Source organism: Sciurus vulgaris (assembly GCF_902686455.1).
Source record: "Sciurus vulgaris genome assembly, chromosome: 17".
Taxonomy (NCBI): Eukaryota; Metazoa; Chordata; class Mammalia; order Rodentia; family Sciuridae; genus Sciurus; species Sciurus vulgaris.
In genome coordinates this window covers 50,096,368-50,116,852 of record NC_136478.1, presented here as the reverse complement: position 1 = coordinate 50,116,852, position 20,485 = coordinate 50,096,368, and the positions used below count along the sequence as shown (strand labels likewise).

Below are 20,485 nucleotides of genomic sequence, written 5' to 3'. Positions count from 1 at the left end.
TGTTTTTGTTTTCAGGACTGTGAATTGAGCCCAGGTCTCAAGCATACTACACAATTGCTCTGCCTCTGACCTACATCCCCAGCCCTGGATACCGATTTTTCTACTATATCTTATTTAAGAAATATGTCTATACCTTCAGAACAGACTGATGTTCTCTCATGTTATTTTCCTAGAACTTGATCATTTTGCATTCCAATTTGGTGGCAATCTATCTGGAACTGATTTGTCATGTATGGTGTGAGGCAGGGATTTTCATTTTTCTCAGAGTCATGCATGTGGCTAATATTTATTTTAAAGAGAACCAACTTTCTTGAGACTCACTTTTTAAATTATTTTTAATTATGAAAAAAAATCATTTCATTACTTAAAAATTAGAAGGTAGAATGAGCGGGGAAGGTTTTGTAGCTCAGGGAACTGACCCTCTGGGGTCTGAATCCTGTCCTGCCACTTCTTGGCAGTGTGACCTTGGGTGAGTGTCTGCCCTTCTCTTATCTTAGCCTCAGTGTCCTCGTGTCTAGAATGGGTATAGCAGTGCCCACCTCAAAAATGCTTGGAAAGATACAGCACCTGTAACTCAGGCTGGGGCACAAAGAAGAGCTCAGTGAATAATAGCTGCAATTATTCAAAAAGATTGTATTTGACCTCTCAGTGCTTGCCCCTCCTTAGAGCATTTTTTTCTTAGACCTCAGGTTTGAATTGAACCTGGTCACACCATCCTGGTCCAGGGCTGTCTTTCTGGATTCTCCCAGGCATTTCTTCCCACTGGCTGGTGTTGTCCCCTAGTGTAGATCACTGTACCCAATCTGAGAAGAAAAGAGAGAGCATCAATGAGCAAAAAGCCAGGGCTTTTCTAAAACCAGGTTCAAACCCAACTCCAAATATTTAGTAGCTATAAATCCTTGGCCTTTCTGTGCCTCAAGCTCCTCATCTATGAAGTGGGGATGATATGCCACACTGCATGCTTGACATATGTTAGAGAGGGGAAGTGGAGATTAGGCAAATGGATGGATGGAGGCCATGAACTAAGAACAAAACATTGCCCTTGCCATAAAATGAGGCCTTGAAAAAAATGTTTTGGGGGGACCAGGGATGATTGAACCCTGGGGTGCTTAACCTCTGAGCCACCTCCCCAGCCCTTTTTGTTTTTTATTTACAGACAGTGTCTCGCTGAGTTGCTTAGGGCTTCAGTACGTTGCTGAGGCTGGTTCAACTCGTGATCCTCCTGCCTCAGCCTCCCGAGCCACTGGGATCACAGGCGAGTGCCACTGCATCCCGCTTAAAAAATCTTAATAGAAATACTTTGGAATTTTTAAATTCACCCTAACAAAATAAGATGGATCCCTGGATGGTTAGAGGAATCCATAGATGTGTGATAAAGAAATAATATACAATGGTAATGATAGAATCCAGGTGGTAGATAAATGTGTGTCCCACATGAAAGTCATTTTTCCCATGTGTTTGAAAATGTTCATAATAAAATTTGGGGAAAAATACTTGAGGACATCCATAGAGATATTGTTGGTGAGAGTCGTGATGAGAAAACCAGAGCAGCAACCAGACCTGTGGTGTGTGGCCTACGCCCCATCTGAGGCCATTTAATGGCCTCAACAATCTGCAGCACAGACCTTATTATTGCTGGTATCATTTTTGTGTGTAGTGCTGGGACTGGAACTCAGGGCCTCATGCATGTGAGGCAAGTGCTCTGAGCTACACCCCCAGGCCCTGTAATGCAGACCTTAGAAGCCCATTTCACAGATGAAGAAATTGAGGCTGGGCAAAGCTAAAAATCTATGTAACCTTCAGGCTCTGACCTGATGGGGTGCAAAGGAAGTGAGTGGTGGAGGGTTAGCTTCCTTCCAGGAGGAAAGGTGGCACAGGCTTCTAGGACAGAGACCTGGGCTGACAGGTCTTGGGGTCCCCCTGGGGAAGGACCCTCATTATCACAGCTACCATGTCTGGAGTACTCCCTGTGTGCTGCACATCGTTCTGAGTGGTTTTTTATTTTGGGGGGAGGTTTGTTTTGGTCTTGATTTTGCCCTGGGAATGGAACCACAGAGCTACACACTTAGCCCATCTTGTTTTTTTATTTTGTTTATTTTATTTTTTTGGTACCAAAGATTGAACTCAGGGGCACTTGACCACTGAGCCACATCCCCAGCCCTTTTTTGTTTTTGTTAGAGACAGGGTCTCACTGAGTTACTAGGGCCTTGCTACGTTGCTGAGGTTGGCTTTGAACTCATGATCCTCCTGTCTCAGCCTCCCCAGTCACTGGGATTAGAGGTGTGTGCCACCATGCCAGGCTTTTTTTTTTTTTTTTTTTTTTTTTTTTTTTTTGAGAAGGGTTCACTAAGTTGTTGAGACTGGCCTCGATCTTGTGATCCTCCTACCTCAGCCTCCCAAATCGCTGGAATTACAGGTGTGCTTCTCCACACCTGGCATTCTAAGTGCATTGCATGAATGATCCCCTTGATATTGCACCCCATTTACCAACCCACTTTATAGATGAGTAAACCAAGGCTAGAGAGACCACACAGTTTGCTTAAGATCACAAGACTGATGCAGGGCAAAAGCAGGACTAGGAGGCTGGTGTGTCTGGTTTGAAAGTCTGGGGTGTGAATGTTCTGGGGAGAGACTTTGCCCCAGTTGGGATACTGTCCAGTGAGAAATACCATCAGCTCCACTTTCAAATCTATCTAGAAGCTTCTTTCCTTTCCACAGCCTCCACCTGCCTCTCCTTCCTGGCCTGCCCCAACAGCCTCCTGTGGCCTTTCTGTCCCCATTCTGCACCCCCGAGTCAATCTCTCACACGTAACTAGAGGCCTTCTTAGCACCAGAGTCAGGTCACATCCCTCCCTGGCCCAGAGTCCCCCTGGGCCCCACCTCACTGGGGTTGGGCGGGGGGACATGGGTCCTCCCTGTGGCCTGCAAGGCCTCAGTCTGCTCCGCCGCCCTGTCCTCATTCCCACTGCCGCCCTCCTTCCCACTCCACTCCCAGTACAGGGGCTTCCCCCCTCTCTGTTTAGCATATCAAACACAGACTCACCTCAGGGCCATGCACTGCCTTTTCCTCTAACTGGGACATTCTTCTTCCCCCTGATGCTCATATAAACACCCCCTCTGCCTCCTTGAGGCTTTTTCCAAATGCCACTTTCTCAGTGAGACCAGCCACCTGACTTGCTTTTATAAAATCACAACCCACCCCTGTACGTCACTCCCTTCTCCTAAACCAAGGCTCTGAAAATCTTTTCTGTAAGGTCTTAAATATTTTAGACCTTGCAGGCCATTATGACTTGTCACTGGAACGCAGAAGCCGCCGCAGACAATACAGAGCCCAATTAGAGTGACTGTGTTCCAATAAAACTGTATTCATGATTACCGAAATTGGAATTTCATCTAATTTTGACATGCCATGAAATATTATCCTTCTTTTAATTTTTCCCTGGTTACTAGAAAAAATAAAATCCATGAACTGGCGGACTGCGAAATCAAATGATAGGCCAGGTGGTGCACGCTTTAACCCCAGCTGCTCAAGAGGCTGAGGCCAGAGGATCACCAGTTCGAGGCCAGACTCAGCAATTTAGTGAGACCCTGTCTTAAAATTAAAAAAAAAAAAACAAGTAAAGGGGCTGGGTTGTACCTCAGTATAGAGTACTACACCCCCAGTCCTTATTTTGAGGCAGGGTCTCACTAAGTTGCTCAGGGCCTCATTAAACGGCCACTGCTGGCCTCAAACTTACAATCCTCCTGCTTCAGCCTCCTGAGTTGCTGGGATTACAAGCATGTGCCACCATGCCTGGCTGTGAACCCACTCTTCATTTGCTGTCCTCCACCATCCCCACCAGAGGTTATTGTGGCTAGTCACCGCACCCCAGTCCTCCTCTGCTCGAGATAGGGAGGGAGAGACCAGTACAGACCCATTTCCTTCCGTCCCAAACTTTGGGCTCCATGATTTCATCCTGACTGTGTGTGCTGTCATGCATCAGGGGACCTGTGAGCCACCGGAGGTGAGGGGCGTGCCCAGGGCACAGCTCACCTCCTGGGACATGCCACCCTGCTCCGAATTACAGCAGGAAGGAAGACTGACTCACTCTCAAACGTGGAAGCCGCTGTGACAGACCCAAGGCGGCCACTGCAGCCTGGTCTCCAGTCACCGTCAAGGCCAATCGGTGCTCACAGGCGTGAACGCCTCCCCTTGGAACCCCATCTCCCAGAAGAGGAATCCGAGGCTCAGAGCAGTGAACTCGCTGTCAGCAGGAGGAGCTGGGATTCGCTCCCCAGGCTTTTGCCCCAGGCCCTTAGCCACTGGGCTCCGCTGTCCCTACAGTGTCCCTCTGTCTGCAGACACCTGCCACTGCGTTCTGGATTTCAGGCCTCAAGTTCAATGGCTTCTTCCAGCACCGTCCTATCATGCCTGAGAAAGAAGTTTCCTTGAGATCTGGAATTGAGAGGCTTGGGATGGAGAAAACCCTCCACGAACACAAGCTCTCGCAGAGTTTGCCCAGCTACTTATGACGTCACTGTTTGGCTACATTTTCCATTGGAATCAAGTCAAGGGGTGGTGGAGGCTTTTTATTTATTTATTTTGACACCAGTGCTCCTTTAACATGGCAACAGGGTTGATGATACCTTTAAATCCAACTGACTAGAGAACCAGTTTCAGATCCCCATCCGTAGAGGTCTCTTCTGGAAACTTATTTGTGTATGTATGTATTTATTTATTTATTTTTGGTACCAGGGATTGAACCCAGATTTGCTTAACCACTGAGCCACATCCCCAGCCCTTTCTGTCTTTTATTTAGAGATAGGCTCTCTCTAAGTTGCTTAGGACCTCACTAAATTGCTAAGTCTGGCCTTGAACTTGTGACCCTCCTCCCCCAGTCTGGCCATTAGGATTACAGGCCTGTGCGCCACTGCACCCTGTTGGTGGAGGATTTTAAAGTCAATAAATAAGGAACAAAATAGAAATTATTAAAAATTGCCTTTAAAAAAATCTGTTTAAATGTGTTTTTCAAAAGAGCATTTCCAGGCAGCCGGTGAGACGCTGTTCCAAGTGCTCGGCACATCCTCATAACAATCCCACCTCATGGGTGGAATTTTATTACACCCATTTCACAGATGTGGGAAGCCAAGCACAAAGTTCCTGTCTGAGTAAGCTGCACAAAGACTTCTGGGTTTTCCTCAAGCTTTGGAATGGGTCACTGAACAGTAGTTTGGATAGATCTTCAGCTGAGATTAAAGTCTTAGAAAATGCGGAACACCATGGAACCTGGCCGGCTTGCATTTTGGATCTATGACATCTTCAAAATAGATATCCCGGAGCCAGGATCGGGGGCACCACCTGTAATCCCAGCGACCCAGGCAGCTGAGGCAGGGGGAGTAAAAAGTTTGAGATCAGCCTGGGTCACTGGGTGAGGAGACCCTGTCTCAAAAAATTAAATTGCAAAAGGACTGGGGATGTAGCTCAAGGGTGGAGCACTTGCTGAGCCTGCCAAGGCCCTGGGTTTGCTCCCCAGCACCCAAAACAAAACAAAAAAGGCATCGGTGTGTGCTGGGATCGCGGCTGCCTGAGAAAGGCGTTTGTTCTGTAAGAAGGAACCGCAATGATGAAGCACTTCCTGGTAGAACAGCCTTCGGGAAGCTGGTTTTGTCTGGGAAGGAAGGACTTTCCCCAGAGCACAGGAATAAGCCCCTCACGTGTGTGCACGCTGGCTGGGAGGCCGCCAGTGGCCTTGCACCCAGACCAAAACTAGGCATCATGTTAAGACATTACCCCCGATTTTTTTTTTTTTTTTTTTTTTTTTGGTACCGGGAGTTGAACTCAGGGGCACTCAACTGAGCCACATCCCCAGCCCTGTTTTGTATTTTATTTAGCGACAGGATCTCACTGAGTTGCTTAGCGCCTCGCCTTTGCTGAGGCTGGCTTTGAACTCGCAATCTTCCTGCCTCAGCCTCTGGAGCTGCTGGATTGACAGACGCGGGCCACGGGCCAGCTCTTGTGCTTTTGCCCGGGCACCACATCCACTGAGCTCATCTTTCCTTCTTTTTTCTTTCGGATTTGTTTTAGATTGGCAGAGGAGTCGTGAAGACAGTACAGAGGATTCCGACACACTCCTCATGCAGCCTCCCCTAATGTCACCATTGTGCATAACACGACACATTTGTCAAAACTAAGAAATTCATACTGGCATAATATTAGTTAGTAGATGACAGCCTATTTTTGGATTTTACCCATTTTCTGCCGTATGGTTACTTTGTGATTTTCTAAAGACATTGTGTTTTAGCGTAGTTTTGGTTTTACAGCATGATTGAGAGAAAGGTACAGAGATGTCCCATTATACTCCCTGGCCCCACCTCACAGTCCCTTTGGGACAATCGATGTGTCCTCCAGAGTCGCATCATTATCACCCAAAGTCCATAGTTGGTTCATATCACTCTTGGGTACATTCTATGGGTCTTAACAAATGTATAATGACACGTGTCCACCATAAGAAATCCCACAGAACAGTTTTGCTGCCCTTAAATATCCCCCACCACTGCTCACCCCTAACCATTGGAAGCCACTGCCCCTTTTATCATCTGCATAGTTTTGTTCTTTTCCAGAATGTCCTATATAGTTGGAATCAAAGAGCACGTAGCCTTTTGACTGGCTTCTTTCACTGGGTGTCTTTCATGTCTTTTGTGACTCAATCGCTCCTTTCCTCGTAGCCCTGAGTGCTCTTTCATCGCCTGATGCCCCACGGTCTGTTCATCCGTTGACCAACTGAAGAACATCTTGATTGCTCCCAAGTTTTGGCAATTAAGAAGAAAGCGTGAGCTGGGGAGATAGCTCAGTTGGTAGAGTGCTTGCCAGTCAAGCACAAGGCCCTTGGCTCGATCCCCAGCACCGCAAACAAAACGAAAAAGAAGAAAGCTGCTGTAAACATGCATGTGTAGGTTTTTGTGTGGACATAAGTGCTCAGCTCCTCTGGGTAAACACCAAAGGAGCTTGATTATTAGATCATATGGGAAAGGAATGTTTAATGTATGAGACTATATAGTTGGCTGGGTATTTTATTTATTATTATTATTATTATTATTACAGGAATAGAATCCAGGGGCATTGAATCACTGAGCCACATCCCCAGCCCTTTTTTTTTTTGTTTTTTTTTGCGGTGCTGGGGATTGAACCCAGGGCCTTGTACTTGCAAGGCAAGCACTCTACCAACTGAACTATCTCCCCAGCCCCCCAGCCCTTTTTTTAAGTATATATTTTATTTTATTTCGAGACAGGGTCTCACTAAGTTGCTGAGGCTGGCTTTGAACTTGCCATCCTCCTGCCTCAGCCTCCAGAACCGCTGGGATGACAGGCTACACCACCACGCCCGGCTAGGGTGATATCTTAAACTGATTAGAGAGAAGGACCATCCACCTGCGTATGGGAAGGGCAGTCTGGCCACTCCATAGTGACAGCCCCCAGGAGAGAATGAGCAGCACCATTCCCAAGTCAAACCTGGGGTCGGTTTCCCTGAGAGTCTACACACACCCCTTCTGGAACATTCAGTGAGCCAGAGCATGAGTGAGTCCCAGAAGGCACTTGGCTGGCCATACGTGGGGGTGTCTGTCAGGTGCAGGGTGAGCCGCGTCCTGCATGCCGGCAGGAAAATGGTCAGCTCTGGGTTTCCCACTTTTGAGAACCCCCCAGGTTGCCCTGAGCTCCCAGGAGCGGCCATGGCGCACGGCTACTGCAGGGTAGCATCAGGTCCTGGAGGGAGAGCAGCGTCAGGGTCAAGGCGAGCCGAGCACGTCCAAGAACACAGTTCATGTTTCTTCGAGTCACACGGTCTTACCTGGAGCTAATCTACCTGGGTGCCCAGCTGCCACGCCGGGATCTCCCCTTCCCACCATCCTGGGGATGCCCCTGCTCAGGTCCCCTGTGTCCTGGGCCCCAGACTTCCTCCTTCTGGTGACGCTCTCATTTTGGTGGAGCCCTTCCTGCCTGTGACTTCCTGGGAGGTCCATGGTTGAGAGTTTGCACACTCAGAAAACCTCCGACCTTCCATCTGGATTGACAGTTGGGCTGAGTATAAAATTCAGGGGTAGAAACCAATTTCTCCCGGAATTCAGAAAGCACCACCCCTTTGTTTGCAATAATGCTCTTCAGAGGTCAGAAATCCTGCTTTTTTTTGGTGGGGGGATACCAGGGATTGAACTCAGAGACACTGACCACTGACCAACATCCCAACCCTATTTTCTATTTTATGTAGAAACAGGGTCTCACTGAGTTGCTTGGCACCTCGCTTTTGCTGAGGCTGGCTTTGAACTCGCCATCCTCCTGCCTCAGCTTCCCCAACCACTGGAACTACAGGTGTGTGCCACCACACCCGGCCTTCTGATACTCTTTGAGTACAAGAAGAACAGACGGAGGGGCAGGAGGCTCCAGTGAGAGGCGGCTGCAGTGGTTCAGGTGACACAGTTACTTAGGGCCTTGCTGAGTTGCTGAGGTTGGCTTCAAACTTGCCATCCTCCTGCCTCAGCCTCCCCAGCCCTGTGAGCCACCAGGCCTGGCAGGAATCCAGTTTTTGGTGTGTTAATCTGACGTATTATCCATTTCCCATTGCTCTAAATAACACCTAAGGTTGGGGAGCGTATAAAGATCAGAGGTCAAAAAAAAAAAAAAAGATCAGAGGTCAGTATAGCTCCCAGTTTTGGATGCTGCAAGTCCAAGTTCAAGGGGCTCCACGGTTCAGCCTCTGGTGAGGGTCTCCCTTGGCTACGTCACATCATGGCAAAGGTCTCCTGGGAGGAACGTGTACAAGAGGAAGCATCACACAGAGAGACAGGGAGCCGAGAGGGATTCAGAGACCAAGCTGGCTGCCACAGACATGGTGCTCAGGAGTCGCAGGTCATGAAGGACAGAGTGCCGAAGCAGGTGAGATGGCACAGGTGGTCCAAGGATGAAGTAGGAATTAAACCCAGGTGGAGTGGCGTGAAGGTCGTGGTGACCTTGACAGGCCGGGAATGGATTTGTTTCTCATGGCTGCACATTGCTCGGTATTGGAAGTACGGTGACTTCTTCAACCAAGCTCCCGGGAGGGGAGATTTAGACGGTTCTCTGCCTTTTGCTATTTCACACAGGATTCTGAAGGGTGGTATCTCAGTGTTGCTTTGCGATAAGTCTCTCTATTGCCCAAGGTGACCTCGAACTCGCGATCCCGCTGCCTCAGCCTCTGGTGACGGGATGACAGGCGTGTGCCACCACACCTGGGTCTCAGCGTTGTTTTAACCTGCCCTTATTTTACTGCAGGTCAGGTCCCCTAGGCCCTCAGGTACTAAAGAACTACAGGAATTTCCTTTTCTATGACTTACCTGTTCACAGACTCTGCATTTTTTCCTTGTGAGATTGTTCCTCTCCTTACTGGTCGATGAGATCGATAGATATGGATACAGACATAGATGTGGATACAGTTAGCCCTTGATATGTGATGCGTTTTCCAATTTTGTCAGAGTTCATCTGGATGGATCACAGGTGGACAGTCCCTGTGAACTCGTTAGAGATGATGAGGACTCGACTATTCGTTTCCTCCTTCCCTGGGATCCCTGTTACTAGAACTAACACTGCCACATGCAAGCTTCCAGCTAACACAAGCTCCTAACTGGCAAGCTTCCCAGGTAAAACCATGACAACCTCATCCTGTCTGATACATTGCTGTAAAAAAATATTAGATATTATCAAGAAAACTGTGTGAAAGGCAGGTTTCCATCACTGTCCTCATCCTGGGTGGGTGTTATGCTGAGAGATGGGTGAATGTTTGAAAGTCTGGCAACTACTATTTTAGGGTTTTTTAAAAACATATTTGAGCTAGGTCCAGTGGCACATGCCTGTAAATCCCAGTGACTTGGGAGGCTGAGGCAGGAGGATCGGAAGTTCAAGGCCAGCCTCAGCAACTTAGCAAGGCCCTTAGCAATTTAGTGAAACCCTGTCTCTAAATAAAAATTAGAAAGGACTAGGGATGTGGCCCAGTGGTTAAGCACCTCTGGGTTCAATCCCTGGTATCAAATACATTTAAAAATAAAATATATTTGACGATGATGTCAAACAAGAAATGAATTTACAACACAGACCAGCAAAACACAGATGGACAAACAGGCAGGCAGACACAGACAGACACACACACACACAGTATCTATTTACAACACAGACCAGCAAAACACAGATGGACAGGCAGGCAAACAGACACACACACACACACACACACACACACACACACACACACACACACAGAGTTATCTATTACATAATTGAAAGTTTTATATAATTTATGCAGAAGTCATGATGTTCCTGTTCATCTTTAACATGGGCACTACTGACTGAAATTCGTGTGTGTGTGTGTGTATGTAACCCAGGGCCCAGAGGCAAGTTCTCTACCACTGAGCTGTGCCCCTTCCTCAGAATATCTATTCTATTCTGCTTTTGTTTTGTTTTAAATGCCAGTTGAATCTGATTTAGCTGATGTCAAGGCCTTCTCAGATCAGATCCATACCTCTTTTTTCTAACAGTTTTTAAAGTTTCTATACAGATATTTTAAAGTTTAGGTTTCAGTCCCCTTGAGTGAGGTATACTTCATCTCACAATCACCATCAAATTCGCCTGCCCCTAGGGCGCAGCTGGCCGGGGTGTACCCCCCTTTGCCAGTCAGGCCCTGGGGCGACTGCTGTTCTGATTTTTATCATCACAGATTTATGTTACAATAAATATTTTACGTTTCTTTTATCACCCTGAAATAAAACTCATGGATAATGTAACCTATCCACACAAACATCTTTTTGAAATCAAGATTATGTCCTCATTGTAATATTGGAAGAATAAGAGGAAAGTAATTTATAGAGAAATAAAGAAAAGGCTAAAGCCTGATTAAGCTACAAGATATAACAAAGGGCTTGGGAGTCTGTGCCGGGGACAGAATCTTCCTGAATGCCAACTGCACTGTCACAAATGCAGACACGCTGTCTGTGATTCAGGTCCCCAAACCATCACCAATGAACAGGCTTCTCTTGTTTTACCCAATAGCTACATTTCAGAAAGTTTAAAATTTTGTTTACGAGTAAAATGCAGTTCAGGGTTGGGCTTGGGTAATTGTAAACAAGTTCTTGACCTAACCAATGTCAGCTGGGACACAGTGTGGGACTGCCTGTCTGGGGCACTTGCCATCCTGATACCCTGCCCAGGAAGTGCTGGCAACTCTTCCTAATCACTGCAACAACAGAAAACTTCCCCAGGTGTATTAGTCTGTTTTCTCTTACTGTAATGAAATACCTGAGTCTAGAATTAATGTTATTAAAATGGCCATACTTCCAAAGGCGCTACACAGATTTAATGCAATTCCAATTAAAATCCCTATGACATTTCTCATAGAAACAGAAAAAGCAATCATGAAATTCATCTGGAAGAACAAAAGACCCAGAATAGCCAAAGCAATTCTGGGCAGGAAGAGTGATTGATGCAGGAGGTATCACAATACCAGACCTTAAACTCTACTATAGAGCAATAGTAACAAAAACGGCATGGGACTGGCACCAAAATAGACAGGTAGACCAATGGTACAGGATAGGAGACACGGAGACATACCCACATAAGTACAGTAATCTCATACTAGACAAAGGTGCCAAAAACTTACAATGGAGAAAAGATAGCCTCTTCAACAAGTGGTGCTGGGAAAACTGGAAATCCATATGCAGTAAAATGAAACTAAACCCCTATCTCTCATCCTGAACAAAACTCAACTCAAAATGGATCAAGGATCTAGGAATTAGACCTGAGACCCTTCACCAAATAGAAGAAAAAGTAGGCCTGAATCTCCATCATGTTGGCTTAGGACCAGACTTCCTTAACAGACCCCCATAGTGCAAGAAATAAAAGCAAAAATCAATAAATGGGAGAGATTCAAACTAAAAAGTTTGTTCTCAGCACAGGAAACAATTAATAATGTGAAAAGAGAGCCTACAGAGTGGGAGAAAATCTTTTCCACACACACTTCAGACAGAGCACTGAACTTAAAAAACTTTACACCCAAAATACAAAGAACCCAATCAATAAATGGGCTAAGGAAATGGGCAGACACTTCACAGAAGAAGATAAACAGGTGATCAACAAATATATGAAAAAGTGCTCATCATCCCTAGTAATTAGAGAAATGCAAACTAAAACCACCCTAAGATTTCATCTAATGCCAATTAGAAGGCTGTTATCAAGAACACAGCTGGCTCGTCATCCACCGACATTATCCTGGTAGCCTGCCTCGCCATCGTGCAGTACCCGAACTCTAAGACCTACAAGCTAGGAAGGTGGCGTCACCAAGGAAAGCTGCCAGCACCAGTCCTCGTGGCGCCAGGTGGGAGGTGGTGGCTTCTTGTGTGACCTCCGTGCTGCTTGAGTGACTACAGGTTTTCAGGGTTCACGTGGACACAGCGATTTTGTTGGGTTTCAGGGCGAGAGGCCTGCTGTAGGGCAGCTGAACTAGCACCAAAGGGCTCTTCCTGGACAGGATCGAGAAGGTCTGTATTGGCAACAGAGGACTGCAAAGTGTATTTACTATCTTGAAAAAGAATGAGTTTGCTGACTGACAACTTGGTGAAAGGAAAAATTACAGCATTGAAGTAGAACAGAACTTTGAAGGTGTTACTTCATGAAAGCCTGAAGATACGTTGAACAGTCAACACGTGGATACTCCACTTTGAAAATGCTAGAGTGTCCATCCCAAATGTCCTTGGAGAAGTTGGAGTCAGATTCAAGACAATTGCTCATGCTGACATCGAACTTGACATCCTCCTCTCTCAGCCGGTGGAACGCCAGGACATTCGGCTCTCTCTCCTTCCTTCTGCAAAGGCATGGTGTGAATAGGTGATGGTGTTGGAGAAGTGGAACATTTTTCTCCTGGACCGCTGCCAAATGTCACACCTATAGTAGGACATATCCTCCGTCTCACAGTGGAGGATTCCTGAAGGATCTTCTAGGAAACCATGGAATAGGAGGGAGTCCCAGAGACCCTTCCAGTGAGACAAACCCCTCTCTCTCTCTCTTTCTCTCTCTCAACCCCTCCCTTCATCCTCCCTTCCCCCCCTTTTTCTTTTCTCCCCACTCTTTTCTTCTGGGAAATAAGAACCCCCCGGAGTTTAAATAAAGAATGACAAACCGCAAAAAAAAAAAAAAAAAAAAAAGAACACAAGCAATAATAAGTGTTGGTGTGGATGAGGGGAAAAAGGCACACTCATACATTGCTGGTAGAATTGCAAATTGGTGCAGCCACTCTGGAAAGCACTATGGAGATTCCTCAGAAAGCTTGGAATGGACCCACCATTTGACCCAGCTATCCCACTCCTCAGTTTATACTCAAAGGACTTAAAATCAGCACACTATAGTGATGCAGCTACATCAATGTTCAGAGCAGCTCAATTCACAATAGCTAGATTGTGCAGCCAACCTAGATGCCCTTCAATTGATGAATGGATAAAGAAACCTTGGTATACATACACAATGGAATATCACTCAGCCATAAAGAAGAATAAAATTATGGCACTTGCTGGTAAATGGATGAAGTTGGAAAATATCATGCTGGGCTGGGGATATAGCTCAGTTGGTAGAGCATTTGCCTCACAAGCAAAAGGCCCTGGGTTCAATCCCCAGTACCGCAAAAAAAAAAAAAAAAAGAAAAGAAAAGAAAATATCATGCTGAGTGAAATAGGCCAAGCCCCAAAAACCAAAGGCAGAATGTTTTCTCTGATAAGTGCATGACAATATATAACAAGGAGGGGTGTCGGGGGAAAGAGAAGAATGAAGGAACTTTGGATGGTGTAGAGGAAAAAGAGGTGGGAGGGGGTGGGGATGGAAAAACAGTAGAATGAGACAGACAGTATTACCCTATGTATATGTATGATTGCATGAATGGTGTGAATCACATAGTGTACGACCATAGAAATGAAAAGTTGAACCCCATTTGTGTACAATGAATCAAAATGTATTGTAAAAATTAAAAAAAATTAATTTTTAAAAAAAAGAAAGAAATACCTGAGTCTAGGAAACTTGAAAAGAAAAGAGGTTTTACCTCACTTTTGGAGGCTTGAAAGTCCAGACAGCATGGCACCAGCTCTAGGGAGGGCCCCCTGGCTGCATCACCTCACCGCAAACAGCATTATAATGGCGGAAGGATGTGTGAGAGGGATCTAATGGTGAGACAGGAAGCCAGAGAGGGAACAATGACAAGCTCCCACCAGGCCTGACCTCTTCACATTGCCACACTGGGAACCCAGCTTCCAACAACCGTGAACCCTTGGGGGACAAGCCAGATCCAGACCAGGACGCCCGGTTTCCCATCATGCTGCTGGGTGGAGGTGGGAGGCAGTGACCACTCCAGCACCACTTTACAAAGTAGCCCATTCTCCCTCCATCTTATTGGGGGCGGGAGGGTCCAGGATTTTTTGTTATATTTTTATTTTTTATTTTTTTTTGTACCAGGGATTGAACTCAGGGGCACTCAACCACTGAGCCACATCCCCAGCCCTATTTTGTATTTTATGCACCTCGCCATTGCTGAGCTGGCTTTATTTAATTTATTTATTTATATGTGGTGCTCAGGATCCATCCCAGGGCCTCACACCTGCAGGGCAAGCGCTCTGCCACTGACCCACACCCCCAGCCCCTGGGCACATTTCTTTATCTCTCCAGACCTCCATTTCCTCAAAGAAAAAAAAAAAGGGAGGGTAATGATCTTGTGCAGAGAAGAGTTAACTCAGCAGGTCCCTGCTCCAGGCCAAGAGGGGCCTGTTTTCCTTGACTGGCGCCTGGGAATTGAACTCTTCAAACGCTCTTATAAGCGTGTTCTGCACTTCAGGGTCTTGAACTATGTGGTACCTGTGCTGTGGTTCGGATGTGGTTTGTCCCAGTGGTTCATGGGCTGAAGGTTGGTGCCTAATGTGGTGATGGTGAGGTGGGGAGCCTTTAAGGGGCGTGGCCTTATGAAATTTAATGAAGTCGTGGGAACATCACCCTTGAAAGTGATTAATGAGTTCTCATGGGACTGCTGTTAGTTTCCGGGAGACTGGATTGTTATAAAAAGAGAAAGTCTAGCCCTGAATCTCTCTAGCTTCCTGTCTCCCCATGTGGTCTCTCCCTTTCACACACCCCTGCAGTGATGCCACCCCTCACGGTGGAATGCAGCCAATGGGTCTTGACGCTCTTGAATCTCCAGAACTGTGATCTAAGTAACCTCTTTTCTTTATAAAGGGTCCAACCCCAGATATTTTGTGATAATAACAGAAAATGGACTCATACAACAAGTTTGACCAGGTAGTTTGTACAAACAGGGGAACTCATGGTTGAATACCTGCTTTCCTTCCAGAGTCTGGAGCATTAGTAACTGTAGCCAGTTCTTATGTGACCAACTCCCAGTAAAAATCCCGGACTCCCAGGATGAAAACACTTCTCATGTGTTGTCACATATCGTGGATGAGGGATTTAAGTGCATCTTATGCAATTTCATGGGAAGATTCTGGAAGTGTGTGCTTGGTTTCCTCTGGACTTTATCCTAGGCACCTCTTCCCTTTCCTGATTTTGTTTCATACTGTTTCAGTGTAGAGAATTATAACCTTAAGTATTACAGCTTCGGAGTCCTGCAAGTCCTTCTAGTGACTCACCAAACCCAAGGGTGGTCTCGGGGACCCCCAACATAACTCCCAAGATGCTTTGGGCTCTCCTGAAAGGAAATCCAATGCAAAGAGGCTTCTCAAATATGGACATTTATTATTGCTCAAAGTCGGGAGGGCTGAGGGAGGGCCACAGGTGGGTCAGTTCGGTGGCTCAGCAGGAGGGGCAGGGGACATCTCTGCCCACCGTTCCCTTCTGTCATCTCCAGCATGCTGGCATCTCATCTTGGAACTTGTTGCCTCTTTGTTCAAAGATGACCTCCGGCACTTCTGGCATGCTTATACCTTCAGTCAATGTCTGTTGCAGAAAGAAAACATTCCTACACACAACCACAGAGAGCAGCATGGAGGGATCAGGACCAACAAATGCCACGTCACCAGGGTGAGAAGTGCAACAGTGCTTTGCCCGGAGTCCCCTCCACTGTCCTCTCCCCAACTCAGCACCGCCCCGGCCCTAGGTATGTGCGCACCTCACGCTTTTTATCCTGCAGAATACCTCCCCCGGAACCCCCTCGTTCTTCCTACAGACCTGGACATCTCTGCCCCAAGTGAAGCAGATTCCTTGAGAATACTGCCCTCCAGTTCCTGAGGGCAACAGGGCTCCAGACCAGGAAGGGCTTGCCCACCTCAACTCCATTAACTCTGTTTGTTTTTTTAATATTATTTCTTCTCGGCACTGGGGCTGGAACCCAGGGGCGCTTCACCACTAAGCCACACCCCCAGCTCCCCTTTTTTTTCTTTTCTTTTTTTTTCTTTTGAGACAGGGTCTTGCTAAGTTGCTTAGGGTCTTGCTGAATTGCTGAGGCTGGCCTTGAACTTGTGATCCTCCTGCCTCAGCCTCCCAAGCCCCAGGGATTACAGACATATGCCACCACATCCAGCATTTTTTAATTATTTCTTTTTCTTTTTTCTTTTCTTTTCCCTTCCCCCCACCCCCCCCCCAACCTGTACTGGGGATTGAACCCAGGGGCTCTTAACCACTGAGTCACATCCCTAGTCCTTTTTATTTTTTATTTTGAGGCAGGGTCTTGCTAGGTTGCTTAGGGCCTCGCTAGGTTGCTGAGGCTGGCTTTGAACTTGCAGTCCTCCTGCCTCAGCCTCCCAAGTGCTGGGATTACAGGCGCGCGCCACCGCACCTGGCATTATTTCTGTTATTTAAAAAATTGTGTATAACCTCGAGCATCCAGTGAATCACTTCTCTTCTGACTCCCTGCCCACCAGGGCTTTTCAGCCAGTCCTGCCTGTGATCAGGAGAATCTCTTGTTACGACACGATGGTTTTATTGTTTCACTGTTATGGGGCGCAACTTAAGAACAGACCGATCACCACTGAGAAGTCCAAATTTGAGAGTCTTTATTAAACCGGCCGGCTGACTGTCTCACATAATGCCCCAAAAATGGCTATTGGGAGAACAGCCCCGACCACAGGGTTGTAGGAGTTCTTATACCAAAAATCACGTTAATCATAAGTGTCTGTTGCTATGATCCAAAATTACACATTAACATCATGAGATCATCGACAGAGGGGGAAGTGGGTCAAACTGACCCTTACCTAGGGACAGACTAAAGAATGGTTACTAACATCCACACAATCACTGTTCACATGGTACATTGTTTAGGAGCAATAAGGATCAAAAGAGAGCAATTCTTTACTACATAGGAGTTGCCATTGTATATTATTCAACATGTCACACCAAGTAACTGCTGATGGGCACAGAGGCGGGTGTTCCCATGGGAGAAGCTTATTTCCTACATAACATGGAGTCTCAGAGCAAAATGGAGTCTGTTTAGTCATTTCCCTTAGAGTCTGGCCTACAACATTCTCATGGAGCCAGATCTGTCAGCCCATCACATTACCACACAGAAGAGCAGAGAGAATAGTGTCAGTTATACCACCTAATACCTCCACCCAGATTTAATAATGGTCAGTAATTTGCCATGTTTGCTTTGTCTCTATCATTTTCTGGGAATAAGCTGCAGAAATGACGACGCTTCAGCCCGAAACTCTCGCTCAATCACAGTAGGTTGATCCCTGGGAATCACAGAGCGTCCACCATGCCTCCGCTGCAGATTTCTCGTGTAGTCTCGCGATTGACTTTTACAGTTTGTTTCCCCCCTCTTACCTTTCCTTCTTTCCCTCCTTCCTGCCTCCCTCCTGTCTTTCTTCTCTTGTTCCTTTTTTATTTCTCCAAATCTGCAGTCAATCAGGATTCCTGAATGGGCCAGGTACAAGATCCAGTCGCACATGCTTATAATCCCAGCAGCTCCGGAGGCTGAGGCAGGAGGATAGCGAGTTTGAGGCCAACCTCAGCAACTTAGCGGGCCCTGTGCTATGGTTTGGGTGTGAAGTGTCCTCCAGAAGCTCATGTGTGAGACAGTGCAAGAAGGTTCAGAGGAGAAATGATTAGGTTGTAAGAGTCTTAACCCAATCAGTGATGTAATCCCCTGATAGGGATTAACTGAGGGGTAACTGAAGTGGTCCGGTGTGGCTGGAAGAGGTGGGAATTGGGGTGTGGCCTTGAGTAATTCTTTGTATCTGGCGAGTGGAGTCCCTCTCTCTCCGTGCTTCCTGATCACCATGATGTGAGCTGCTTCCCTCTGTCTCTCTCTCCCACCGTGATGTTCAGCTTCACCTTGAACCCTGAGGAACGGAGCTGGCCTTCTATGGACTAAGACTCTGAAACTGTGAGCCCTCAAATAAACCTTTCCTTCTCTACAGTTGTTGGGTCGGGTCCTTTGGTCACAGCATCGAGAGAAGCTGACTGAAACACCTTGTCTAAAAATAAAAATACAAAGGGCAGGGGAAGCGTCCCTGAGTTGGGTTCAATCTCTGATACCAAAAAACAAAACAAAGAAACAACCATTCACAGGTGGTGTTCTGTTGTAATGTGCCTTCAACTCCCTACACGTACATTTTGATTTTCTAGGAGACCAACTTTGTAAGGAGTCCAAGACGGTGTTCTTCACAAGCCTCACACCCCAGGTTTGTGTGATGGCTCCCCATCTTCCTCTGGCTGGTCTCTCTACCCCGAGCTAATTGGCTTCCAGCGCCCCAGGGTCTGTCTATTCCTTACGTCATTTGGCTCTCACAGGACATAGAGCAGGTTTCCTTATTAGTCATTCCATTTCACAGATGAGGAAACTGAGGCCAGAGGGATTAGGCAGCTTGTCCAACATCACAGGGCTGGTAAGTGACAGAGAGTTCCTCCAAAGCCAGGCTTCCTGAACCTCTGGCTCATGTGTCACGTGAGGACTTTGCAAGTATTTGTGAACGACTTGAACTCTCGTTTACTTAATATTTTTCTTTAAATAAGTTTAGACTTCATTTGTTTTAAAAGCAACTATATATGTTAAGTAATTTTAGGGCCTAGGGCTTAGAGGGTGTAGCACTTCATTAACGAAGCCCTGGGTTCCATCCCCAGCACTGAGACAAAAAATAAATAAATAAAAATAAGAGGTGACTTTACTATAAAAGAAAAATCAAATGCAGCAAGGTCGGGAGGTGAGGCTTTTAGGGAGCGATTGTATCGTGAGTGCTCTGACCGCTTGTGGATTCATCCATTTAATGGATGAATCCGAAGTTGGCTGGAGGGACTCCTGAGAGGCGGAGCCTAACTGGAGGAAGTAGGTCACTGGGGTTGCACCTGGAAGGGTTCATCTTTTCCTGCTCCCTCCCTGCACCCCACCCACCTTCTCTGCCTGCCAGCTGCCAGGGGCTGAGCAGCTTTCTTCTGCTGACACCCTTCGCCTTATTGCTCTGCCTCACCTCAGGCCACACCATAGACCTCTAAAACCACAAGCCAAAATACAGTTTTAAAATGAACTCTTCCTCTTCTAAGTTATTCTTGTTGGGTATTTTGGTCCCAATGACAAAAAATTGAGTAACATAGCCATCAACAGGCACAGTCCCTGAGTCTTGGACCTGACAAAATACACCTGTTATCTTTACAAAGTATACAGCCTCAGTTATTTGGTTATAGTAAAAGATAATGTGTGGAGAGTAGATGAGCCCCAGGTCATCATGCTGTGTTGGCAAAAGCCAAGCCTGGGAAACATTCCTTTCCAAAAAGGCAAGGATGTTATCAGCCTTGACACTTTTCTCTGATGCCAAGTTATCAGACATTCCAGGACTATGGACTTCCTAGGCGCAGCCGGATAATAGCAGGACGTTCCCAGCACTGCAGCAGTAGGATAGCTGCAAAAATGTTTCTAGCTCCGTAACTTTTTAGTGCACAAAGAAGCCTCTTGATAACTCAAAAGCCTTGACAATTTACAAAACTTCTATAGTTTAACTTCCTGATTATGAGACCCTATATAATAAACTTATGGAGCTAGTTCTGGGTCACTGCTCCGCCATCAGAGGGCAGTGTCCCACCTGGCCCCAGCTTTGCTTGACGATATCTCTGTGTTTTCTTTGTCTGTGTTTTTCTCTGTCTCCAGTCGCCCCTACTCAAGATCCCTCATTGATGCCACGAGGGTCGCAGCAATAATGGACTCATATGAGGAAGAAGCCAAAATCTCAACCCACAGGGTGGACCTCCGTGTTTTCTTCACCCTGGACCAGGGCTGTGATCCTTTTGAGACCGTGTGATTGACACCCTCAGGTCACTCTGCAGCTGTCAAGCCCACGCGATTTCCCAACGTGAGGTTTCACCATTTCCTGCCGATTTGTTCCTAAAGGAAACCTGTCATCCTGTCATTTACTTCCCTCTTCCTGGCTCTCAGTTCACACCTCTCAAGGAACCAGGTGACGAGTCACCCCCTAGCACGTCTTCTCCCTCATGCCTTCTTCCATGTCATTCTAGAAATCA

The 20,485-nt window shown here is 46.7% G+C and overlaps 1 long non-coding RNA gene across 1 annotated transcript in view; it reads left to right on the top strand.

Moving 5' to 3' along the window:
- Positions 1-20,485, top strand: part of LOC306648924 — a 24,480-nt gene extending 3,995 nt beyond the window's left edge. The window contains exon 3 of the long non-coding RNA XR_013760527.1: positions 20,115-20,485. This is a non-coding gene — a long non-coding RNA (uncharacterized lncRNA). The remainder of the gene's footprint in view (positions 1-20,114) is intronic.